The sequence below is a fragment of the Saccostrea echinata genome, unplaced genomic scaffold, assembly GCF_033153115.1.
Source record: "Saccostrea echinata isolate AGI-Se365-2 ecotype Australia unplaced genomic scaffold, CSIRO_AGI_Sech_v1 ptg000009l, whole genome shotgun sequence".
NCBI lineage: Eukaryota > Metazoa > Mollusca > Bivalvia > Ostreida > Ostreidae > Saccostrea > Saccostrea echinata.
In genome coordinates this window covers 9,990,743-10,017,549 of record NW_026889758.1, presented here as the reverse complement: position 1 = coordinate 10,017,549, position 26,807 = coordinate 9,990,743, and positions in this window count along the sequence as shown.

Below are 26,807 nucleotides of genomic sequence, written 5' to 3'. Positions count from 1 at the left end.
GGGGCCAGAATGCAAAATCTTTGACGCTTTATATTTCGAAAAGGAAGAATATTTTGATAAGCAATACTGAACAAAAGATGGTCAGAATAATGTTCTAAACAACATGCACTCTTTCAATTTTTGTCAGACGGCCCCATTAAGGACCTGAAGGGGTGGCCCCTAAATATTTCCATTCAGTATATCTCCACAACGAAAAGAAATCTCTGAATAGTTGTTGAACAAAAAGTCTTCAAAATCACAAGACCTTTCATTTGATATCAAGAAAAAGGGGCTGACCCTTCAAATTAGGGGCTGAGAGGGGCCAAAAGTCTTCCATCAATTACTCTTTAACCATCAATAATTTGTAATACATTACTGAAGCAAAGATGTTTATCTTAATGATTTACAACAATATATGATAAGATTCTGATCATATGTTACGTAATAAGGGGTCACAAGGGGCCAGAATGCAAAATCTTTGACGCTTTATATCTCGAAAAGGAAGAATATTTTGATAAGCAATACTGAACAAAAGATAGTCAGAATAATGTTCTAAACAACATGCACTCTTTCAATTTTTGTCAGACGGCCCCATTAAGGACCTGAAGGGGTGGCCCCTAAATATTTCCATTCAGCATATCTCCACAACGAAAAGAAATCTCTGAATAGTTGTTGAACAAAAACTATTCAAAATCACAAGACCTTTCATTTGATATCAAGAAAAAGGGGCTGACCCTTCAAATTAGGGGCTGAGAGGGGCCAAAAGTCTTCCATCAATAACTCTTTAACCATCAATAATTTGTAATACATTACTGAAGCAAAGATGTTTATCTTAATGATTTACAACAATATATGATAAGATTCTGATCATATGTTACGTAATAAGGGGTCACAAGGGGCCAGAATGCAAAATCTTTGACGCTTTATATCTCGAAAAGGGAGAATATTTTGATAAGCAATACTGAACAAAAGATAGTCAGAATAATGTTCTAAACAACATGCACTCTTTCAATTTTTGTCAGACGGCCCCATTAAGGACCTGAAGGGGTGGCCCCTAAATATTTCCATTCAGCATATCTCCACAACGAAAAGAAATCTCTGAATAGTTGTTGAACAAAAAGTCTTCAAAATCACAAGACCTTTCATTTGATATCAAGAAAAAGGGGCTGACCCTTCAAATTAGGGGCTGAGAGGGGCCAAAAGTCTTCCATCAATTACTCTTTAACCATCAATAATTTGTAATACATTACTGAAGCAAAGATGTTTATCTTAATGATTTACAACAATATATGATAAGATTCTGATCATATGTTACGTAATAAGGGGTCACAAGGGGCCAGAATGCAAAATCTTTGACGCTTTATATCTCGAAAAGGAAGAATATTTTGATAAGCAATACTGAACAAAAGATAGTCAGAATAATGTTCTAAACAACATGCACTCTTTCAATTTTTGTCAGACGGCCCCATTAAGGACCTGAAGGGGTGGCCCCTAAATATTTCCATTCAGCATATCTCCACAACGAAAAGAAATCTCTGAATAGTTGTTGAACAAAAACTATTCAAAATCACAAGACCTTTCATTTGATATCAAGAAAAAGGGGCTGACCCTTCAAATTAGGGGCTGAGAGGGGCCAAAAGTCTTCCATCAATAACTCTTTAACCATCAATAATTTGTAATACATTACTGAAGCAAAGATGTTTATCTTAATGATTTACAACAATATATGATAAGATTCTGATCATATGTTACGTAATAAGGGGTCACAAGGGGCCAGAATGCAAAATCTTTGACGCTTTATATCTCGAAAAGGGAGAATATTTTGATAAGCAATACTGAACAAAAGATAGTCAGAATAATGTTCTAAACAACATGCACTCTTTCAATTTTTGTCAGACGGCCCCATTAAGGACCTGAAGGGGTGGCCCCTAAATATTTCCATTCAGCATATCTCCACAACGAAAAGAAATCTCTGAATAGTTGTTGAACAAAAAGTCTTCAAAATCACAAGACCTTTCATTTGATATCAAGAAAAAGGGGCTGACCCTTCAAATTAGGGGCTGAGAGGGGCCAAAAGTCTTCCATCAATTACTCTTTAACCATCAATAATTTGTAATACATTACTGAAGCAAAGATGTTTATCTTAATGATTTACAACAATATATGATAAGATTCTGATCATATGTTACGTAATAAGGGGTCACAAGGGGCCAGAATGCAAAATCTTTGACGCTTTATATCTCGAAAAGGAAGAATATTTTGATAAGCAATACTGAACAAAAGATAGTCAGAATAATGTTCTAAACAACATGCACTCTTTCAATTTTTGTCAGACGGCCCCATTAAGGACCTGAAGGGGTGGCCCCTAAATATTTCCATTCAGCATATCTCCACAACGAAAAGAAATCTCTGAATAGTTGTTGAACAAAAACTATTCAAAATCACAAGACCTTTCATTTGATATCAAGAAAAAGGGGCTGACCCTTCAAATTAGGGGCTGAGAGGGGCCAAAAGTCTTCCATCAATAACTCTTTAACCATCAATAATTTGTAATACATTACTGAAGCAAAGATGTTTATCTTAATGATTTACAACAATATATGATAAGATTCTGATCATATGTTACGTAATAAGGGGTCACAAGGGGCCAGAATGCAAAATCTTTGACGCTTTATATCTCGAAAAGGGAGAATATTTTGATAAGCAATACTGAACAAAAGATAGTCAGAATAATGTTCTAAACAACATGCACTCTTTCAATTTTTGTCAGACGGCCCCATTAAGGACCTGAAGGGGTGGCCCCTAAATATTTCCATTCAGCATATCTCCACAACGAAAAGAAATCTCTGAATAGTTGTTGAACAAAAAGTCTTCAAAATCACAAGACCTTTCATTTGATATCAAGAAAAAGGGGCTGACCCTTCAAATTAGGGGCTGAGTGGGGCCAAAAGTCTTCCATCTATAACTCTTTAACCATCAATAATTTGTAATACATTACTGAAGCAAAGATGTTTATCTTAACGATTTACAACAATATATGATAAGATTCTGATCATATGTTACGTAATAAGGGGTCACAAGGGGCCAGAATGCAAAATCTTTGACGCTTTATATCTCGAAAAGGAAGAATATTTTGATAAGCAATACTGAACAAAAGATGGTCAGAATAATGTTCTAAACAATATGCTTCCTTTCATTTTTTTGTCAAACGGCCCGATTAAGGACTTGGAGGGGTGACCCCTAAATATTTCCATTCAGCATATCTCCACAACGAAAGGAAATCTTTGAATATTTCTTGAAAAATCGTTTCCAAAATCACAAGACCTTTCAATTGATATCAAGAAAAAGGGGCTGACTCCTTAAACTAGGGGCTCAGAGGGGCCAAAAGTATGTCATCTATAGCTCTTTGATAATGGTATATAAATCAAAAGAATGAAATCTAATTAGGGAAGTCTATATATTATTATCTTTTAACAAAGATCATAATCAAAATCATATCTCATCTTATCGAGAAATCGGACGGAAGACCTACTTTTTAGGGTTACTAGGTATGTTATGTAGATTTGCGGAACGAAGGTCATTTTGCGCGCACGTGCACGCACGTGCGTGCGCATGCAATGCGTAAAATGACCAATATACATGATATAGCTGTAACTTTTATATTTTTTGATAAAATGCTTTGATACTCAGAATACAAGGATAAATTAAAAGTGTAGACAAGATGACATGGTCAACATGCACATGCATGCACGTGCGCGCACGCGCAAATCGTAAAATGACCAATTTACTTGATATAGTCGTAACTTTTACATTTTTTGATGAAATGATTTGATACTCAAAATATTTATATATATTAAAAGTGTAGACAAGATGACATGGTCATCATGCACATGCATGCATATGCATGCACGTGCGCGCGCGTGCAATGTGTTAAATGACCAATATATTTAATATAGTCGTAATTTTTATATTTTTTGATGAAAAGCTTTGATATTAAGAATATACAGATATATTACAAGTGTAGACAAAATGATGTGGACATCATGCACATGCATGCACATGCGCGCGCGTGCAATGTGTTAAATGAATAATATACTTAATATAGCCGTAACTTTTATATTTTTTGATGAAAAGCTTTGATACTAAGAATAAACAGACATATTATAAGTGTAGACAAGATGGCATGTTCATTATGAACATGCATGCTGGTGCGCGTGCGCGCAATGCTAAGATGACCAGTATACTTGATATAGCCGGAACCTATATATTTTTGATGAAATGTTTTGATACTGAGAATATAAAGATACATTAACAGTATAGACGGGATGACATGGTCATACTGCACATGCATGCACGTGCGCGCGCGTGAAATGCAAAAAACGACCAATATACTTCATTGCCTTATTTAATGAAGCTTACAGGAAATAAGACACCAAAAGGGAGTTGGGGAGCGTTTGGGGAACATCTGTAACGGTCCCCGTTACAATTATAACTAGTTATTATTATTATTAAGGTCTTTCGTCTCCAACGGAAGACCTTATTGTTTTCGTTCGGTTTCTTTTTCCCTATTCTTATTATTATTAAGGTCTTCCGTCTTCAGCGGAAGACCTTCTTGTTATTCTTAGGTTTCTTTTCTACTATTATTATTATTATTATTATTGTTTTTTTTTCTTACCGATTATTTGCACACGAGTTCTCGGAAACGGCTCGCTCGATATTCATGAAACTTACAGGTCTGATAGACCATAAAAAAATCTAGATATATATTTTTTTGTTTTGATGACGTCACTTCCGGTTCCGAGCTTTCCGCCATTTAGTGATTTTCGGAGGGTCACTTTGTCCAGCAGTTTTTTCAAGAGCGCTTCTAGACAGAAACGTGACATTTTTCGGCGATGATAGAGCAACATGTGTAGATGTGACATGCGCATTTCTCTTTCCCGGGAAGTGCCGCACTTCGTCCTTCGCTATGGCCCGAAAAAAGTCCTATCGGGACTTTTAAAATTTCTAACATTTTTTCTACAATATCTTTTTACCTGTAAATATTTTGTTAAAACATATAGAGCAAAAGTTGTGTAGAATGATACGATCTTTCAAAAGATATCAACAATAAGGGGCTGGCCCCTAAAATTAGGGAGCTAGAGAGGCCAAAAGTGTTTTCCTGATATCTCAAAATGTATTGAGAATTTGTATAGCATCATAGAAGCAAAGTTGTTCAAAATGACAAGTAGCAGCTAAGGAGATCATCAAAAGTCGTCAAAATGACGTCACTTCCGGTCACACTGGAAGTAATGGTAAATGGCTCATTCTTGCTCATATGACCGTAGATGTCTCCCGAACTCGATCTCATCTCCTTAAAATTTAGACGGAAGACTTATTTGTTGCTTTGCAACAAGCTCGTCTAGTTAAGGTCTTCCGTCTCCAACGGAAGACCTTCTTGTTTTCGTTCGGTTTCTTTTTCCCTATTATTAAGGTCTTCAGCGGAAGACCTTCTTGTTATTCTTAGGTTTCTTTTCCACAGTTTTTATTATTTTTTTTCTTACCGATTTTGTGCACGCGAGTTCTCGGAAACGGCTCGCTCGATTTTCATGAAACTTTCAGGTCTGATAGAGCATCAAAAGATCTAGACAAATCTTTTTTTTGTTTTGATGACGTCACTTCCGATTTGGAGATTTCCGCCTTATCGTGATTTTTAGAGGGTTAGTTTGTCCGCGAGTTTTCTCAAAAATGGCTCAGAATAGAAACTTGGAATTTTCAGCGACGATATGGTAATATATGTAGATGTGACAAACATATTTCATTTTCACCGGGAGTACTGCACGCCGACGCTCGCTATGGTCCGAAAAATAGCATATCGAGAATTTCCAAATTTCTAACACGTTTTCATCAATATCTCTTTACCTGTAAAGATTTTGTTAAAACATATAAAACAAAAGTTGTGCAGAATTACAAGATCTTTCCAACAATATCATTGAAAAGGGGCTGGCCCCTAAAATAAGGGGTCCAGAGTGGCCGAAAGTTTTCTCTTAATATCTCAAAAGTATTGAGAAATTGTAATACATCAAACAAGCAAAGTTGTCTAAAATGACAAGTAGGAGCTAGTGAGACCGTCAAAAGACGTCCAATGACGTCACTTCCGGCCAAACAGGAAGTAGTTAAAAATTGTTTATTTCCACAGATACTGGCATGAAATTTAATTATACATGTCACAGAGGACATCTGACCGTATTTCCGATCAAGCAACGTCACTTTCGACTACTTCCGGTTCAACCGGAAGTAGCCAGAAATGACTTATTTTTGCAGGTATTACATGAAATCAAATGATTAACTTCAACCAAGACTTCCGACCTAATTTTCTGTCGATTGGCGTCACTTCAGGTCAAACCGGAAGTAGTCTTAAATTGCTTTATTTTACGAAAATCAGCCTAGATTTCAATCTGAATAATATACTAAATACGGATCAACATCATTTTTGGTTTAGAGGCCTTCTTTTTAACGCATGGTTTATCTTCCTTTACCCATCTTTCTAGCAGGGATACTGAGAATCGACGAAAGACCTACTCGTTGCTTTGCAACGAGCTTTGCTCTAGTTATTATTATTATTATTATTATTATTCTTACCGATTTTGTGCACGCAAGTTCTCGGTAACGTCTTGGCCGATTTTCATGAAACTTTCAGATCTGATAGGTATTGAACTGAACCTTATTATTTTTTTCGTTGATGACGTCACTTTCCATCTCGAGATATTTAGGATTTTCTGATTTTCAGAGGGTCGGCTTGTCCTGGAAACTCCTCCGAAACGACTTCAGATATTGAGTCAAGATTTTCAGTGAAGGTAGGGGAAGGTTTGTAGACTTGCAGGCAGGTGTCCAAATCTCTCTAGCGCAAAAGGCGCCGAAGCTCGGTAGGGCTCAAAACATGTCTCAGAAACATCTCACAAAATTTTTACACCTTTTCTTTCATATCTTCATACATGTTAAGAATTTGTTAAAACATATAGAAGAAAAGTTGTGCAGAATGATACAACCTTTCATTTGATATCAAGAAAATGGGGCTGACCCCTCAAATTAGGGGCTGAGAGGGGCCAAAAGACTTTCAGCTATAACTCTTTAACGATCAATAATTTGTAATACATTACTGAAGCAAAGATGCTTATCTTAACGATTTACGACAATATATGATAAGATTCTGATCATATGTTACGTAATAAGGGGTCACAAGGGGCCAGAATGCTAAATCTTTGACGCTTTATATCTCGAAAAGGGGGAATATTTTGATAAGCAATACTGAACAAAAGATTATCAGAATAATGTTATAAACAATATGCACCCTTTCAATTTTTGTCAAACGGCCCCATTAAGGACTTGGAGGGGTGGCCCCTAAATATTTCCATTCAGCATATCTCCATAACGAAAAGAAATCTCTGAATAGTTGTTGAACAAAAAGTCTTCAAAATCACAAGACCTTTCATTTGATATCAAAAAAGGGGCTGACCCCTCAAATTAGGGGCTGAGAGGGGCCAAAAGTCTTTCAGCTATAACTCTTTAACGATCAATAATTTGTAATACATTACTGAAGCAAAGATGCTTATCTTAACGATTTACGACAATATATGATAAGATTCTGATCATATGTTACGTAATAAGGGGTCACAAGGGGCCAGAATGCTAAATCTTTGACGCTTTATATTTCGAAAAGGGGGAATATTTTGATAAGCAATACTGAACAAAAGATGGTCAGAATAATGTTCTAAACAATATGCACCCTTTCAATTTTTGTCAAACGGCCCCATTAAGGACTTGGAGGGGTGGCCCCTAAATATTTCCATTCAGCATATCTCCATAACGAAAAGAAATCTCTGAATAGTTGTTGAACAAAAAGTCTTCAAAATCACAAGATCTTTCATTTGATATCAAGAAAAAGGGGCTGACCCCTCAAATTAGGGCTCAGAGGGGCCAAATGTCTTTCACCTATAACTCTTTAACGATCAATAATTTGTAATACATTACTGAAGCAAAGATGCTTATCTTAACGATTTACGACAATATATGATAAGATTCTGATCATATGTTATGTAATAAGGGGTCACAAGGGGCCAGAATGCTAAATCTTTGACGCTTTATATCTCGAAAAGGGGGAATATTTTGATAAGCAATGCTGAACAAAAGATGGTCAGAATAATGTTCTAAACAATATGCACCCTTTCAATTTTTGTCAAACGGCCCCATTAAGGACTTGGAGGGGTGGCCCCTAAATATTTCCATTCAGCATATCTCCATAACGAAAAGAAATCTCTGAATAGTTGTTGAACAAAAAGTCTTCAAAATCACAAGATCTTTCATTTGATATCAAGAAAAAGGGGCTGACCCCTCAAATTAGGGCTCAGAGGGGCCAAAAGTCTTTCACCTATAACTCTTTAACGATCAATAATTTGTAATACATTATTGAAGCAAAGATGCTTATCTTAACGATTTACGACAATATATGATAAGATTCTGATCATATGTTATGTAATAAGGGGTCACAAGGGGCCAGAATGCTAAATCTTTGACGCTTTATATCTCGAAATGGGAGAATATTTTGATAAGCAATACTGAACAAAAGATTGTCAGAATAATGTTCTAAACAATATGCACCCTTTCAATTTTTGTCAAACGGCCCCATTAAGGACTTGGAGGGGTGGCCCCTAAATAGTTCCATTCAGCATATTTCCACAACGGAAAGAAATCTCTGAATAGTTGTTGAACAAAACGTTTTCAAAATCACAAGACCTTTCAATTGATATCAAGAAAAAGGGGCTGCCCCTCAAATTAGGGGTTCAGAGGGGCCAAAAGCAATTCATCGATAGCTCTTTGATAATGTATATAAAATCAAAGGATTGAAATCTAATTAGGGAATTCTATATATATTATTATCTTTTAACAAAGATCATAGTCAAAATCATATCTAATCTTATCGAAAAATCGGACGGAAGACCTACTCGTTGCTCGCAACGAGATCTCGTCTAGTTAAGGTCTTCCGTCTTCAGCGGAAGACCTTCTTGTTATTCTTAGGTTTCTTTTCCACTATTTTTATTATTAAGGTCTTCCGTCTCCACGGAAGACCTTATAGTGATTCTATTGTTTCTTATTATTATTATTCTTTTTTTTTTAGACAAAATTTTGTACACGCGATTTCTCGAAAACTATTCAATGAATTTCTTTGAAATTTTCAGGGATAAAAGGTCTTTATATGAATTTTATATAAAATTCCGTTTTTTGGTAAATTCGGTTCCCGTGCCAAGTTATGGACAATTTCCTGATTTTAAAATGAAATTTTGTCCTCGAAGGATCTAAGAAACGGCTAAAGATATGAACTGGAGACTTGTTAGAGATGATAGACCATGACTTCTACATGTTCGAAATTACCTTGGTTTTCGACGTCAGTACTTCCGGTCGTCACCGGAAGTGTTCAAAGAAATCGAAAATTTCAATTTTTCTTTTTTTAATCAAATCTTGCATCACATTATTGCAAGTCTTTCACAGTTTCGAAATATGTTTGTCCCACCGGAAACAAAAACGACTACTTCCGGTTATAAGAGAAAAACTACAGAATTTGAGTATTTTACTTTCCCATGAATATCTTTTATAGGTAAAGCATTTGAAATGATTTTTAGATATGTTATTCAGATTGCAAATACCTATAATAACGTCAAATATCTTTGCAAAATTCACTTCCGGTCGCGTGTTTTTCTGTCCTCAAAGTGAGAAAATATCTGAGTGAGATCTCAGAAACGGTAAGAGATTTAGACAACAAACTTTTATGAGTAATAGACCTTGAGGAGTAGACAAAACCATTTGGGTTAAGAGCGTCAGTCGTCACTTCCGGTCGTCACAGGAAGTGATCAAAGAAATCGAAAATTTCAACTTTTCTCTTTTGGAATAAGACTTGCATCATATAATTGTATCTTTTTCACAGTTTTGATATGTGTTGGTACCACCCGAAACAAAAAAAAAATACAACTTCCGGTTATAAGAGAAAAACTACACAATTTGAGTATTTTAATTTCCCATAAATATCTTTTATAGGTAAAGTATTTGAAATGATTTTTAGATATGTTATTCAGATTGCAAATGTCTATAATAACGTCAAATATCTTTGCAAAATTCACTTCCGGTCGCGTGTTTTTCTGTCCTCAAAGTGAGAAAATATCTGAGTGAGATCTCAGAAACGGTAAGAGATTAAGACAACAAACTTATATGAATAATAGACCTTGAAGAGTAGGCGAAATCATTTGGGTTAAATGTCAGCCGTCACTTCCGGTCGTCACAGGAAGTGATAAAAAAAATCCAAAAATTAAACTTTTCTTGTTTAAATTAAAACTTGCATTACCTTATTGCATCTCTTTCGCTGTTTTGAAATATGTTAGACTCCTCCGGAAACAAAAACGTCAACTTCCGCTTTTAGGAGATAAAATACGTTATTTCGATATTCAACTATCTCATAAATATCGCTTATAGAAAAAGAATTGAAATGTTTTAATACATGTTGTAGATACTGCAATGTCTAGAGACACGTTAGAGATTTTTTTTTTTTTATAAAATTCACTTCCCGTCGCGTGTTTTCCTGTCCTCAAAATTAGAATTTTTTCTCACAATTGCTCGGCAACAATAAACGACTGGAATCTGAAACTTTCAGGACTGACAGTCTGTCATTAGTTTATTTGCATCGTATGAAAATCGTGTGTCGCCGTTACTTCTGGTCGTGACAGGAAGTGATGCAAAAAAGTGAATGGTTAATGGTAAGCACGTTGGATTTTAATGCTGTTGACCAGGGCTAAATCTCCAGAGTGTCTGAATTTCTTTTATCACTTTTTCAGCTTGAATTTTCGTTTTTATTTTCAGAATCGGACGGAAGACCACTCATTGCTCGCAATGAGTTTCTAGTTATTATTTTTTTTCTTACCGATTTTGTGCACGCGAGTTCTCGAAAACGGCTCGATGGATTTTCATGAAACTTTCAGGTCTGATAGAACATCAAAAAATCTAGACATATATTTTTTATTTTGATGACGTCACTTCCGGTTCGGAGATTTCTGTGATTTTGCGATTTTTAGAGGGTCACTTTGTCCGGCAATGTTCTCAAAAACCACTGAACATAGGCATATGAGATTTTCAGTGATGATAGAGCAAACTATGGAGAATTGAATTGTGTATATCATAACCACCGGAAGTACGAATCACCGACGCTCGCTATTGCTCAAAAATAGTATTATTGAAAACTTCAAAATTTCTTTCACCTTTTCTACAATATCTTTTTACCTGTAAATATTTTGTTAAAACATATAGAACAAAAGTTGTGTAGAATGTTACGACCTTTCAAAAGATATCAACAATAAGGGGCTGGTCCCTAAAATTAGGGAGCTAGAGGGGCCAAAAGTTTTCCCTCGATATCTCAAAAAGTATTGAAAAATTGTAATACATCAAAGAAAGAAAGTTGTAGAAAATGACAAGTAGCAGCTTGTGAGATCGTCAAAATCCGTCCAATGACGTCACTTCCGGCCAAACAGGAAGTAGTCTAAAATTGCTTATATTTATAGATATCGGCATTGAATTGAATTATACATGTCACAGAGGACGTCTGACCGTATTTCCTGTCGAGTATCGTCACTTCTGACAACTTCCGGTTAAACCGGAAGTAACCATAAATGACCTAATTCTGCAGATATTGAAATAAAATCAAATGGTTTACTTCACCCAAGACTTCCGACCCAATTTTCCGTCGATTGGGGTCACTTCCGGTCAAACCGGAAGTAGACTTAAATTGCTTTATTCACAAAAATCAGCATAGATTTCAATCATAAAAATACAAAATACAGATCGACATCATTTTTGGTCTGGAGGCCTTCTTTTTAACGAATGGTTTATTTTCATTTACCCATCTTATAAGCAGTGCTTCTGAAAATCGGACGGAAGACCTACTCGTTGCTTTGCAACGAGCTTCGCTCTAGTTAAGGTCTTCCGTCTCCAACGGAAGACCTTATTGTTTTCGTTCGGTTTCTTTTTCCCTATTCTTATTCTTATTATTATTATTATTATTATTATTATTTTTCTTTCAACCGATTTTGTGCACGCGATTTCTCAGAAACGGCTGGGCCGATTTACATCAAACTTTCAGATGTGAAAGATAATCAACTGATCGTGATAGGTTTTTTTTTTGTTTTTTGATGACGTCACTTCCGGTCGTGAGATATGGACGATTTTCTGATTTTCAGAGGGTCGGCTTGTCCTGGGGTGTTCTCCTAAACGAAAAGAGATAAAGGGATAAGATTTTCAGTGAAAATAGAGGAAAGATTGTAGATGTGCCATTTCGCATCTATATGTTTCCAGCTCAAAAGGCGCCGAAGCTCGCCTGGGCTCGAAAAATAGGCTCACAAACATCTCGCAAAATTTGACACGTTTTCTTTTATATCTTTTTACCTGTAAGTATTTTGTTAAAACATATATTACAAAAGATGCACAAAATGACAAGACGTTTCATTTGATATCAAGAAAAAGGGGCTGATCCCTCAAATTAGGGGCTCAGAGGGGCCAAAAGTCTTTCATATATAACTTTTGAACAATCAAAATTTTGTTATAAATTACTGAAGCAAAAATGTTTATCTTAACGATTTGCAACTATATGTTTTAAAATTTTTATCATATGTTACGTAATAAGGGGCCAGAAGGGGCCAGAATTCTTAATCTTTTATGCTTTCTATCTCGAAAAGAGAGAATATTTTGATAAGCAATACTGAACAAAAGATAGTCAGAATATTGGTTTAAACTATATGCAAGCTTTCAATTTTTGCAAAACTGCCCCATTAAGGACTTGAGGGGCTGGCCCCTAAATATTTCAATTCAGCATATCTCGAAAACGAAAGGAAATTTCTGAATAGTTGTTGAACAAAAAATCTTCAAAATGACAAGACCTTTCATTTGATATCAAGAAAAAGGGGCTGGTCCCTCAAATTAGGGGCTCAGAGGGGCCAAAACTCTTTCAGGTATAACTCTTGAACAATCAATATTTTGTTATTAATTACTGAAGCAAAAATGTTTATCTTAACGATTTGCAACTATATGTTTTAAAATTTTGATCATATGTTACGTAATAAGGGACCAAAAGGGGCCAGAATGCTAAATCTTCGATGCCTTATATCTCATAAAGGGGGAATAATTTGATAAGCAATAGTAAACAAAAAATGTTCAGAATAATGTTCTAAAGAATATGCAACCTTTCAATTTTTGCAAAACAGCCCCATTAAGGATTTGAAGGGCTGGCCCCTAAATATTTCAATTCAGCATATCTCGAAAACGAAAATAAATTTCTAAATAGTTGTTGAACAAAAAGTCTTCAAAATCATAAAACCTTTCATTTTATATCAAGAAAAAGGGGCTGGTCCCTCAAATTAGGGGCTCAGAAGGGGCCAAAACTCTTTCAAGTATAACTCTTGAACGATCAATATTTTGTAATACATTACTAAAGCAAAGATGCTTATCTTAACGATTTGCAACTATATGTTTTAAAATTTTGATAATATGTTACGTAATAAGGGGCCAAAAGGGGCCAGAATGCTAAATCTTCGATGCTTTATATTTCATAAAAGGGGGAATATTTTGATAAGCAATAGTGAACAAAAGATGTTAAGAATAATGTTCTAAACAAAATGCAACCTTTCAAATTTTGCAAAACAGCCCCATTAAGGACTTGAAGGGCTGGCCCCTAAATATTTCAATTCAGCATATCTCCACAACGAAAAGAAATCTCTGAAAAGTTGTTGAACAAAAAGTCTTTAAAATCACAAGACCTTTTATTTGAAAACAAGAAAAGAGGGATGACCCCTCAAATTAGAGGTTGAGAGGGGTCAAAAGTCTTTCATCTTTAAGTCTTTAATGATCAATAATTTGTGATACATTATTGAAGCAAAGATGCTTATCTTAACAATTTACTACAATATATGATAAGTTTTTGATCATATGTTACGTAATAAGGGGTCACAAGGGGCCAGAATTCTAAATCTTTGACGCTTTATATCTCGAAAAGGGGGAATATTTTGATAAGCAATACTGAACAAAAGATGGTCAGAATAATGTTCTAAACAATATGCACTCTTTCAATTTTTGTCAAACGGCCCCATTAAGGACTTGGAGGGGTGGCCCCTAAATATTTCTATTCGGCATATCTCCACAACGAAAAGAAATCTCTGAATAGTTGTTGAACAAAAAGTCTTCAAAATCACAAGACCTTTCATTTGATATCAAGAAAAAGGGGCTGACCCCTCAAATTAGGGGCTCAGAGGGGCCAAGTCCTTCATCTATAACTCTTTGATAATGTTAGATAAATCAAAAGAATGAAATCTAATTAGGGAAGTCTAAATATTATTATCTTTTAACAAAGATCATAATCAAAATCTTATCTCGTCTTATCAGAAAATCGGACGGAAGACCTACTCGTTGCTCGCAACGAGATCTCATCTAGTTAAGGTCTTCCGTTTTCACGGAAGACCTTATAGTGATTCTACTGTTTCTTATTAGGTCTTCCGTTTTCAACGGAAGACCTATAGTGATTCTACTGTTTCTTATTATTATTTTTATTCTTATTTTTTTGACTTTCTAATTTTGTGCACGCGATTTCTCGAAGACTATTGGATGAATTTACATGAAATTTTCAGGAAAAGTGTGTTGTAACATGAACTTGATCTATCTGAGAGATTTTTTGGAAATTCCCTTCCGGTGCCAAGTTACAGACCATTTTCCGATTTCAAAATGACATTTTGTCCGCGGATAATCTCAAGAACGACAAGAGATATCAATGTCAAACTTTCAGGGATTATAGTTCGTGATAGGTACTAGCCGGGTCGCTACTTTTCGTTCGTCGTCGGCACTTCCGGTCGCTTACGGAAGTGATCAAATAAATCTTAAAATTTCAACTTTCCTTTTTTAAATTAATACTTACATCACATTATTGGATCTCTTTTGTAGTTTCGAAATATGTTGGTCCCACCGGAAACAAAAACGTCAACTTCCGGTTATAAGAGAAAAACGACATAATTTGAGTATTTTTCTTTCCCATTAATATCTTTTGTAGATAAAGTATTTGAAATGAATTTTTAAATATGTTATTCAGACTAAAAATGTCTAGAGTAACGTCAAATATCTTTGTAAAATTCACTTCCGGTCGCGTGTTTTCCTGTCCTCAAAATGAGAAGTTGTGTGAGCAAGATCTCAGACACGGTATTAGATTAAGACACCAAACTTTTATGAGCAACAGACCTTATGATGTAGGCAAAACCATTTGGGTTAAGAGCGTCAGTCGTCACTTCTGGTCGTCACAGGAAGTGATCAAAGAAAACGAAAATTTCAACTTTTCTTCTTTTAATTATAAATTGCATCACTTTATTGCATCTTTTTCAAAGATTCGAAAGATGTTCGTCCCACTGGAAACAAATACGACAACTTCCGGTTAGAAGAAAAAAACTAAATAATTTTAGTTTTTTTAATTTCCAGTAAATATACTATATAGATAAAGTACTTGAAATGGATTTTTAATGTGCTATTCAGAGTGCAAATGTCTAGTGTAACCTTAAATATTTTTTCAAAAATTCACTTCCGGTCGCGTGTTTTCCTGTCCTCAAAATGAGAGGTTGTCTGAGCGAGATCTCAAAAACAGGTAAAAGATTAAAACACCAAAATTTTAAGAGTAATGGATGTTGAGGGGTAGGTGAAACCATTTGGGTTAAACGCGTCAGTCGTCACTTCCGCTTGTCACAGGATGTGATCAAAGAAATCAAAAATTTTAACTTTTCTTTTAAAATTAAAACTTACATGACTTTATTGCATATCTTTTGCTGTTTTGAAATATGTTTGATTCCACCGGAAAGAAAAACGTCAACTTCCGGTTTTAGGAGATAAATTACGTTATTCTTATATTTAACTTTCTCATAAATATCCCTTATCAATGAAGTACTTGAAATGATTTTATGCATGTTGTAGATACTGCAAATGTCTAGAGAACAGTCAGAGATTTTTATAAAATTCACTTCCGGTTGTGTGTTTACCTGTTCTCAAAATTAGAATTTAGTCCCACAATATTGTTCGGCAACAGTAAACGAGTGGGGACTAAAACTTTCAGGACTGATATTCAGTTTATTTGAATCGTGAGAAAATCTTGCATCGCCGTTACTTCCGGTCGTGAAAGGAAGTGATGTAAAAAAGAGAATGGTTGATGGTTAGCACGTTGGATTTTCATGCTGACGATTAGGGTTAAATCTCCAGAGTGTCTGAATTTCTTTTATCACTTTTTCAGCCTGAATTTTCGTTTTTATTTTCAGAATCGGACGGAAGACCTCTCATTGCTCGCAATGAGTTTCTAGTTATTATTCTTATTTTTCCTCCCATATTTTGTGCACGCGTTTTCTCAAAAACTCTTCAGTGGTTTTCAATGATTTTTTCAGGGATAATGGACATTATTATGATCTTTGTGCATTTGAGGAGAAAATTCAAAAATCTCTTTCGGTTCCATGTAATGGCCAATTTTCTGATTTTGAAATGGATTTTTGTCTTCCTATCTCCTCTAGAATGGTTAAAGATATGAACTGGAGACATTTCAAAGATAATAGAGCATGACTTGTAGATGTTCTGACCAATTTTTTGTGTTTCGTCGATGCTTCCGGTCACCACCGGAAGCGAATTTCAAAAATGAATTTTTTCAACTTTTTTGTTTTTTATTATTTTTCTTTGATATTGTTATGGTTAATAGAAATACTTCTAAAAATACTTAATATATGTTTTGTTTTAAAATTGATAAATTCAAACTCTAGATATTTGCATTTTAAAATTTGAAGCGGGGTTAAAAATGGCGACCGTCTCCGTAAACTCCGACGAGTTGGTCGGAGTTTACGGAGACAGCCGAACGTTTTGTTGAACGAAACTAGCATAAGGATCAATAAAATGTACAGGAATTATTGGATCTGGCAGATTTTGGAAATGGATAATCTGTCTTTGAAAACATAAATACTCTGACCTCCAAATGCAATAAAATTAGTAATTTGTACAGTACATACAATAATATATATGATGATGGAAACCATTCAATAGAACAAACATTTTAAAGAAAACCGCGAAGATTTGCTCGTGACGTTTGGCGCGAAATAATGTATTGTAACACCCCTCCCTTTTCATAGTAGACAAATGGTCTGATACAGAAGAGCAGAAAAAGATAATATGGACATGAAACACATGTATATGGAATTGCATGGAATAAAAAGTTGAATATATATGTATAAGGAATTAAAGAAGTAAACAGTATCATCAGTTCATCAGTAATAGATTATTTCTTGTGATTGTTTAATTAAACTCAATTAACGAATTCCGATGTTAATCTGCTTTCACAAAATTTGGCTAACTAGTTCGCATTCTATAATTCCGCCGTATATAAGAGAAAAGCTTTTATCCTCCTTGACGCTTGTTACTTCAAGCATTGATACAAAAACTGATGATGGATGGTAAAATTGCGCTGGTGTAGTGGTTTCCATATTGAATTTTAAAGCAAGCGATCTGGGTTTATTCCCAATTATGTCTGAATTTTCTTTCTCATTTCTTAGTTTTAATTTACGTTTCAATCTTTATAAACGACATTGAGCTTTTTTTCTTTGTGAATTTTGCGCAATTCTCATTTTTTAAAAGAAATCTTTAATATCCTTGCATTTTGAAAGACCCATGTAATATTTTAGGCGTCTTTACTACAAGCATATATTAATATAATTTTACATGCAAAGAATATCACATTATCAGTTGTCTGAGCAAGATCTCGAACACGGTAAGAGATTAAGACACTAAACTTATATGAGCAACAGACCTTAAGATGTAGACAAAACCATTTGAGTTCATAGCGTCAGCCGTCACTTCCGGTCGTCACAGGAAGTGATCAAAGAAATCGAAAATTCCAATTTTTCTTTTTTTAATTAAAAATTGCATTACTTTATTGTATCTTTTTCGCAGATTCGAAAGATGTTGGTCCCACCGGAAACAAAAACGACAACTTCCGGTTATAAGAGAAAAACTAAATAATTTGAATATTTTACTTTCCCATAAATATTCTTTATAGATTAAGTATTTGAAATGAATTTTCAATAGGTTATTCAGAGTGCAAATGACTAGGGAAACCTTAAATAACGTTCAAAAATTCACTTCCTGTCGCGTATTTTCTGTCCTCAAAATGAGAAATTTTCTGAGCGAGATCTCAAAAGCAGGTAAAAGATTAAAAGACCAAACTTTTATGAGTAATAGACCTTGAGGAGTGAGCGAAACCATTTGGGTTAAACGCGTCAGTCGTCACTTCCTCTTGTCACAGGAAGTGATCAAAGAAATCACGTTGGATTTTCACACTGACGATCAGGGTTAAATCTCCAGTGTCTGAATTTCTTTTATCACTTTTTCAGCTTGAATTTTCGTTTTTATTTTCAGAATCGAACGGAAGACCTCTCATTGCTCGCAATGAGTTTCTAGTTATTATTAAGGTCTTCCGACTTCCTTCGGAAGACCTTATTGTTTTCCGTCTGTTTTCTATTATTATTAAGGTCTTCCGTCTTCACGGAAGACCTTATATTGATTCTACTGTTTCTTATTATTATTCTTATTTTTTAGACAAATTTTGTGCACGCAATATCTCGAGAACTATTCAGTGCTTTTTCATCAAACTTTCAGCGATAATGCGCTTTAAGATGCCATTGTTACATTTGAAAGAATTTTGGAGAAATTCGCTTCCGGTTCCAAGTTATGGACATTTTTCTGATTTTGAAATGAAATTTTATCCGCGCGAGATCTAAAGAACGGCTAAAGATATGAACTGGAGACTTGTTGGAGAGCATAGAACATGACTTCTAGATCTGCGGGTTTGCCTTTTCGTGCGTCGGGAGTACTTCCGGTCGCTACCGGAAGCGAATTAAAAAAGTCAATTTTTTCAACTTTTAGGTTTTTCAATATTTTTCTTTGATTTTAATAGGGTTAATAGAGACTCTTATTGTAATGCTTAATATATAGTTTGTTTTTTAAATTGTTTACCGGAATACATTTAAAAAATAGATTTTTTAGACAAATCTTGTGCACACAATATCTCGAGAACTATTCAATGGTTTTTCATCAAACTTTCAGGGATAATGCGCTATAAAATGCCATTGTTACATTTGAAAGAATTTTGGAGAAATTTGCTTCCGGTTCCAAGTTATCGATATTTTCTGATTTTGAAATGAAATTTTATCCGCACGAGATCTAAAGAACGGCTAAAGATATGAATTGGAGAATTGTTGAAGACCATAGAACATGACTTCTAGATGTGCGGGTTTGCCTTTTCGTGCGTCTTGAGTACTTCCGGTCGCTACCAGAAGCGAATTAAAAAAGTCATTTTTTTTTTCAACTTTTTACGTTTTTCAGTATTTTTCTTTGATTTTAGTAGGGTTATCTTCCTTTATAGATGCAAGTTACCGAACATAATAGGTATCACATTCCTTGAGCGTCATATGGCGAGACGTGTTTTGTTGCAAAACATTCAAGTCTTTTCATTAATGTGTTACTGACTGGAATAGTCCACTTTGGGGGTAAAGAGGAATATAAAATGTGTAAGAAAACTTAGTGCTGCCTTTATGTTACTTGCCCGTATATGATATGTTATATGTGCAGTGTAATAAATAAATATTCTTAGGCTCGAAAATAAGGCTATAGCAACATATATATTTTTTTTAATTTCATTGAAGCTATCACGTACACTTATTCAATTGAAGACACATTTCAAAGAAAAGGTGCTAAGATTTACTCGTGACGTTTGGCGCGAAATAATGTACAGAAAAAGATTACACGGACATGTCTGTATTTGGAATGGCATAGAATAGAAAGTTGAATGCATAAAGAATAAAGGAAGTAAACACAATATTTTTTTTTAGTTTTTATCAATAACAGATTATTTTCTCTGCTATCAGTTATTGTTAAAACTCAAGTAACAAATCCGATGTAAATCTAGCACTTGCACAAAATTTAGCTGGCTAGTTTTCATCCTATAATTCCGCACTATAAGAAAACAAAATTAACCTGCCTGACACTCGTTACTTCAGGGAATGAGTGCAAGGTAAACATCGATGATCGATGGTACATTGCGCTAGTGGAGTGGATTCAATATTAAAGAACAAGGTTCACTTAGGGCCTTTTTGGCCCTGTGAATTTCAGAAAAACTGAAACTGCTTTGTTTTAGTTGACAATGCATTAAATATCATTTAGACTTTTGATGACTGCGTATCTATCAAAAATGACGTAATTTTCTGGTTAGCCTATGCATTAAGACGTCATGAAATGCGTCATTTTTCCTTGTATCCTGAAAATTTCTATAAAACAGCCAATTTTTAAAGCTATTTTTCGATATTTCATATAGGACGTAACCTCTGATCTTAAATATGCAACTATTAATGATAGAACTTTTTCTGAGGATTACAAAACCTGTTTTATTTTTTAGATCAGAGGATGCGCTCATATTATTTCTCTTCTTTCTTTTTGAAACTAAAACTTGAATCACTTTATTGCATCTCTTTTGCTGTTTTGAAATATGTTAAATTCCACCGGAAATAAAACGTCAAATTCCGGTCTATTGCTCAGCAACAGTAAACGACTGAAGTCTAAAATTTTTAGGACTGATAGTCAGTCATCAGTTTATTTGAATCGTGAGAAAATCTTGTATCGCCATTACTTCCGGTCGTGACAGGAAGTGATGCAAAAAAGGGAATGGTTAATGGTTAGCACGTTGGATTTTCAGGCTAACGACCAGGGTTAAATCTTCAGTGTCTGAATTTCTTTTATCACTTTTTCAGCTTCAGTTTTCTTTTTTTTAGAATCGGACGGAAGAACTCTCATTGCTCGCAATGAGTTTCTAGTTATTATTCTTTTTTTCATAGTACAGGCCATATCTCAGGTATGCGTGGTTCAATTTAAAAGATTTTTTCAGGGAAGATGCATCATGAATATATCTCCAGGGGTGTCCCTCACTTTTTTGAAATTCACTTCCGTTCGCGATTTTTGGGGAAAATTGTATTTTTTAAATGGAATTTTGTCCGTTAATTTTCTCGAGAACGGCTAAAGATATGAAATTGAAACTGACGTGATAGAACATCAAATGGAGATATGGTGATCGACCTTTATTTTTCGTCGTTCGTACTTCCGGTCGCGAACAGAAGTGAATTCAAAAATGTTAAATTTGCAACTTTTTTGTTTTTCAATATTTTTCTTTGATATTTACAGGGTTAATAGAGAGTCTTCTAAGAGTTCTATATATGTTTTCATCATTTTGATTGATGCATTTATTGCAAAGATATGAACGATCCAATCTTTCTCGTATTGCGCGTTCGAATCCTGCTGGGGCGGGGGATTTTTTCTCTCTTTTTTCAGTTGTAAATAATATTTTTCTCCGTGAAGACATGTATGATAGTTTTTGCTTATTTTTTTACAGCTTTGTTAACATAGATTCTACAGAAATCATTTAATAATTATGATCTATGTTGAAAGACTGTGTTACATAAACGCAAACGAAAAATACCTTCAATAAAGTATTCAATGAAGTGAGATAGCATAGCGTTCTGGAGATAAGTTCGGTCGGAAGACCACTTGTTGCCCTAGCAACAAGAAACGCATCTAGTTAAGGTCTTCCGACTTCCTTCGGAAGACTTTATTGTTTTCCGTCTGTTTTCTATTATTAAGGTCTTCCGACTTCCTTCGGAAGACCTTATTGTTTTCCGTCTGTTTTCTATTATTAGGTCTTCCGTTTTCAACGGAAGACCTATAGTGATTCTACTGTTTCTTATTATTATTATTATTATTATTATTATTATTATTATTTTTCATTTTTATTTTTCTGACCTTTTCAAATCGCGATATCTCAAAAACTACTCATTCATTTTCAGCCAAATTTTCAGGAATGATTTGTTATCTCATGCCATTTTGAAATATTGAAAAAGTTTGGAAAAATTTACTTCCGGTCGGGAATTATTACGATTTTTCACTTTTTCCACTAAAAATCTAGTCCATGAATGTTCTCAGAAACTGTTAAAGGTAGGAGTCTGAAACTTTCAGGTATGATAGAATTTGGTTTGTAGATGTGTGATGGAAACATTTCGTGTGTCGTCGTAACTTCCGGTCGTCACAGGAAGTGATTTAAAAAGGGTAATTTTTTGAACTTTTTTGTTTTTCAATATTTTTTTATGATGTTGATAGGCTTAAGAAAGAGTTTTACAAGAATGCTAAATATGTAGTTTGTTTAAAAATTGATTAACCCATACTCTGAATATTTATCATTTTTCAATTTTAAGAGACGGTGTTTGATAGTGTAATGGTTAGCATGTTGAATTTTCTAGTGGGCGATCTGGATTCAATCCAAAGAATTTCCGAATTTTTTCTCACTTTTTGGGGCTCAAATATAAGATTTTATCTTAAGGGGGGGGGGGGGCTATGTCTTTAGACGTCAGAGCAGCGGTGTTTGACGGCACAATATCAGCGTGTCTTTTTACTCCCTCATAAAGAGTTTGCAGTTTAATTTTGCACTAATTAATGTGCATAGATGCAATTGTGATATGACAAAATGAGGAAAATATGTTGGTGCAAATGTATATGTAGCTAGATACCTATGCAATTGTATCATAAATTGGAGAGTTGCGGAATTGTATTTTGAAAGTAGAATTTGTTACTTTCTCATGTTGATTGAATAACATATATAGCAATTTCAAATGAGAGAAAAATAAACTTCAATGATATTTTTCTTTGATTTTAGTAGGGCAATATTCCTTTATAGATGCAAGTTACAGAACATAATAGGTATCAGATTCCTTGAGCGTCATATGGCGAGACGTGTTTTGTTGCGAAACATTCCAGTCTTTTCATTAATGTGTTACTGATTGGAATAATCCACTTTGGGGGTAAAGAGGAATATAAAATGTGTAAGAAAACTTAGTGCTGCCTTTATGTTACTTGCCCGTATACGATATGTAATATGTACAGTGTGATAAATATACATTCTTAGACTCGAAAATCAGGCTACAGCAACATATTTTTAAAAATTTCATTGAAGCTATCACGTTCTCTTATTCAATTGAAGACACATTCCAAAGAAAAGGCGCGATGATTTACTCGTGACGTTTGGCGCGAAATAATGTATCTTGACCCGCCTTTCACAAATGGTTTGATGCAGTAGTGTAGAAGTACAGAAAAAGATTACACGGACATGTCTGAATTTGGAATTGCATAGAATAGAAAGTTGAATGCATAAAGAATAAAGGAAGTAAACACAATAGTTTTTTTTTTTAGTTTTTATCAGTAACAGATTATTTTCTCTGCTATCAGTTATTGTTAAAACTCAAGTAACAAATCCGATGTAAATCTACTAGTACTTGCACAAAATTTAGCTGGCAAGTTTTCATCCTATAATTCCACACTATAAGAAATAAAGATTAACCTGCCTGACACTTGTTACTTCAGGGAATGAGTGCAAGGTAAACATCAATGATGGCTGGTACATTGCGCTAGTGTAGTGGTATCAATATTAAAGAACAAGGTCCACTTAGGGCCTTTTTTGGCCCTGTGAATTTCAGAAAAACTGAAACTTCTTTGACAATGCATTAAATATCATTTAGACCTTTGATGACTGCGTATCTATCAAAATGACGTAATTTTCTGGCTAGCCAATGCATTATGACGTCATGAAATGCGACATTTTCCTCATATCGTGAAAAATTCTACAAAACAAACCAATTTTTAAAGCTAATTTTTCGATATTTAATATAGAGCGTAACCTCTGATCTTAAATATGCAACTATAAAATGGTAGAACTTTTTTTCTGAGGATTACAAAACCTGTTTTATTATTTAGATCAGAGGATGCAATCATATTATTTCTCTTCTTTCTTTTTTAAGCTAAAACTTGCATCACTTGATTGCATCTCTTTCGCTGTTTTGAAATATGTTAGATTCCACCGGAAATAAAACGTCAACTTCCGGTCTATTGCTCGGCAACAGTAAACGATTGAAGTCTGAAACTTTCAGGACTGATAGTCAGTGATCAGTTTATTTGAATCGTGACAAAATCTTGTATCGCTGTTACTTCCGGTCGTGACAGAAAGTAATGCAAATAAGGGAATGGTTAATGGTTAGCACGTTGGATTTTCAGGCTGACGACGAGGGTTAAATCTCCAGAGTGTCTGAATTTCTTTTATCACTTTTTCAGTTTGAGTTTTCTTTTTTTCAGAATCGGACGGAAGACCTCTCATTGCTCGCAATGAGTTTCTAGTTATTATTATTATTATTCTTTTTTTCATAGTTATGGCGATATCTCAGCTGTGAGTGAGCAGATTTCAGAGATTTTTTCGCGGAAGATGCATCATGTAAATATCTCCAGACGTGTTTTTCATTTTTTCAAAATTCACTTCTGTTCGCGATTTTGGGGGAAATTTGTATTTTTTAAATGGCATTTTGTCCAGAATTTTTCTCGACAACGGCTAAAGATATGAAATTGAAACTCAATGAATAAATAGAACATCAAATTCCAATATGGGGAACGACCTTTATTTTTCGTCGTCGGCACTTCCGGTCGCAAACGGAAGTGAATTCAAAAAGTTCAATTTTTCAACTTTTTTGTTTTTCAATATTTTTCTTTAGGATTTACAAGGTTTATAGAGTGTTTTACAAGAATTCTAAATATGTATTCAATATTTTGATGCGTGCATTTATTGCAAAGATATGACCGATCCAAACTTTGTCCCACTGTCTGGGGTTCGAATCCTGCAGGAGGTAGTTAATTTTTTTTCTTTGTTTTTCTCTTTTTTTCAGTTGCTAATGACTTCTCTCTCTTTAAAAACATGTATGGTAGTTTTTGCTGATTTTTAAAAGCTTTTTTGTCAGAGATTCTGTAGAAAACCTTTCGACATATACTAAATATCTTTGCATCTATAATATGTTCTTCTAAAACTATTTTAAGGATTTCATTCTTGTCCCCAAAGCTTGACCCATTCAAAAGTTGTCAACCCTTTTGCAATAAAACCTTGTTATCGCTACTCCTCCGAAACCGTAAAACGTAGAGATTCCAAGCCTTCAGCAGCAGTCTTCGACTCATTTAATACTCTCTTCATTCTATCATTGCAAAAGCATTCTTTGGTCCCTTGTATGAGTTACTACCCCTGAAAGTTTATGCTGCTTACATTTAATGAACTTTTTTTCAAACGGTGTATCCTAGAGAGATGGGACCAACTGCATCGGCATGTTTGACTTTGACCTTGAAATATACGTCAAGGTCAAAGTCATTTAAAAACATAAGAAATTCCTTATATATGTGTAAAATATAGCAATTCACCAAATGACCTTGAACTTTGACCTTGACCTTTGGCCTTGACATTGGGTCAAATGAAAAGTAAGGACATGCATCCAGCTCCAGTATCAGGTAAAAACATAGAAAGTAAAGATTTCCTTGTTTTGTTTTGTTTTGTTTTGTTTTTTTGGTTTTTTTTTTTGGAAATGACCTTGACCTTTGATCTTGACCCAAAGGTCACAATCAGGCTTAAAGATGTGAAAGTAGTTACAATTCTTAGTTTAAAAGAGGCATAAAATAAATAATTCATTCCCCCCCCCTTCTTAAAAAAAAATCACATCAACAACAACGTAGAATATTTCTGTAAAATTCAAACCAGACCTCGGATCGACAACATATCTGGTACATATGTAGTATAGACCTCAGAGAAACTTTCTTGAGAGTTTTACGGTGAGTCTTATAAGTTTATAGAAGTCATGAAGTTTCACGGCAAGAACTACAAGTTCTGTTGTGTTTGAAATTAAAGTGCAGGTGAACGAAGAAATGATCTAAACCTTTTATCGGCTATTTCTTCAGATGTCGTTAGTAGCATTCGATTTTCCTGATATGATACGACATTTTAATACCAAGCATTCTCTCTTTCTTTTTCATTTGGAATTTATTTGATTTTTATTTAGAATTAATCGGTTTCCAGAAATAGCGATTTCCGGTATATTAAAAACAGTTCTCGCTTTCATTGTCGTGTTTCCCTTCTAAAAATGCATGTTGGGTGTTTGTGCTACACATATTTAATTTAACCCAAAGAAATGCTTATTTAAATGTTTCATATTTATTTCAGGATATTCAGTCAGAAATGTTAAAATCCGAACCCGATCTTTTAAGCTTACAACTAAGCTATTTTCAAAAAATTCAGCATGCTCACAATATCGATGAATCGGGCTACAGTCCATTAATACATTTTCATTAGGGAACAGTGTTAACGTTTTCTCACGCACACCCGTCCCTTGTTATTTTATATACTGCTTGCAAGTTCAGGAACTATTTCCTTTTACGGAACTTCTTTCTTCCCCTACCGATTCTAAAAATACGCTTGTATTTATTCTATAGTCTTAAACAATTAACTTACTCAATTTTATCGGAATGTGTAGCGCAGTGGTTAGAGCACCTGCCTTTCAAAGCAAGGGTTTTGAGTTCGATCCCAGCTGGAGGAGGCTTTTTTTTTTTTTTTTTTTTTTTTTTTTGCTTTTTTTTTTTTTTTTTTTTTGCTTTTTTTTTGGCATTTTTCTTTTTTTTCGGCCTAAACGACACAAAAACACTTAAAAAGGTGGAAAGGCCTCTAATTGTTCTCTGAACAATTAGTCTACTTGTTATTATTAAGGTCTTTCGATATATATGATAAGATATGAATATGAAACTTGCTGAGGTGATAGAGCATCAAATGTAGATATGTTGATGGACCATTATTTTCCGTCGTTCGTACTTCCGGT